The sequence below is a fragment of the Nelumbo nucifera genome, chromosome 7, assembly GCF_055504915.1.
Source record: "Nelumbo nucifera cultivar China Antique chromosome 7, China Antique-T2T, whole genome shotgun sequence".
In the NCBI taxonomy this organism is placed as follows: Eukaryota; Viridiplantae; Streptophyta; class Magnoliopsida; order Proteales; family Nelumbonaceae; genus Nelumbo; species Nelumbo nucifera.
Genome location: NC_142655.1, coordinates 18,647,856 through 18,648,800, shown reverse-complemented (window position 1 = coordinate 18,648,800; position 945 = coordinate 18,647,856). Strand labels below are relative to the sequence as shown.

General features: G+C 37.4%; 1 non-coding gene across 1 annotated transcript; it reads right to left on the bottom strand.

The window, feature by feature from the left end:
- Positions 1-274: 274 nt before the first annotated feature.
- On the bottom strand, positions 275-381 carry LOC148790245 (small nucleolar RNA R71). Its single transcript, XR_016078977.1, has one exon. It is a non-coding gene; the product is annotated as a small nucleolar RNA R71 (small nucleolar RNA).
- Positions 382-945: the final 564 nt, after the last annotated feature.

Here is a 945-nt window from a genome sequence, read left to right as displayed (position 1 = left end):
GCCTACAATTATCCAAATGATTCAGATGAGTATTCAATTTAGTGGATTACCAAGTGATGATCCTAATGCACATATTGTTAAATTCCTAGAAATATGTGATACATTTAAACATAATGGAGTTAGCGATGATGCTATTAGGCTTAGACTATTTCCATTTTCATTGCGTGATAGAGCTAAAGATTGGCTTAACTCACTCCCTATAGGAAGCATCACCACTTGGAATGACTTGACCCAAAAATTCTTGGCTAAGTATTTTCCACCCTCTAAAACAGCAAAGTTAATTAATGATATCACTACTTTTGCTTAATTAGAGAGGGAATCCTTGTATGAAGCATGGAAACGATTCAAGGAGATGCTTAGGAAGTGTCTTCACCATGGGATACCAACTTGGCGTCAAATCCAAACCTTTTATAATGGTATTACCCCCTCTAATCGTTCCATTATTGATGCAGCTGCATGTGGCACAATCATGAGGAAAATGCCAGAGGAAGCTTATGATATAGTGGAAGAAATGGTGTCGAACAACTACAAATGGAATAATGACCGAACTGACCGAAGGGGAGTACACCATATCGATTCTTTTGCTGCTTTATCTGTGCAACTTGCTAGTCTGAATAAAAAATTAGATACTCTTAATGTTGCAGAAATAAATACATCATCTAGCAATCCATGTGATTTATGTGGCCAATTAGGACATATTAATCCTGGCTGTCCATTAGGTAATCCTTTTGCTTCACCTGAAATTATTCATGGTGGCAGGCCGAATTTCAATCCCTATTCGAACACATACAACCTAGGGTGGAGGAGTCATCCAAATTTTTCATGGAACAACATGGGGTTTCAACAATAGCCGCCCCCACAAGAAAAGAAGGGTAGTTTAGAAGAAATGATTTCTAAGTTCATTAATGTTACTGAAGCAAAATTCCAAGAACATGAAAAGAGATT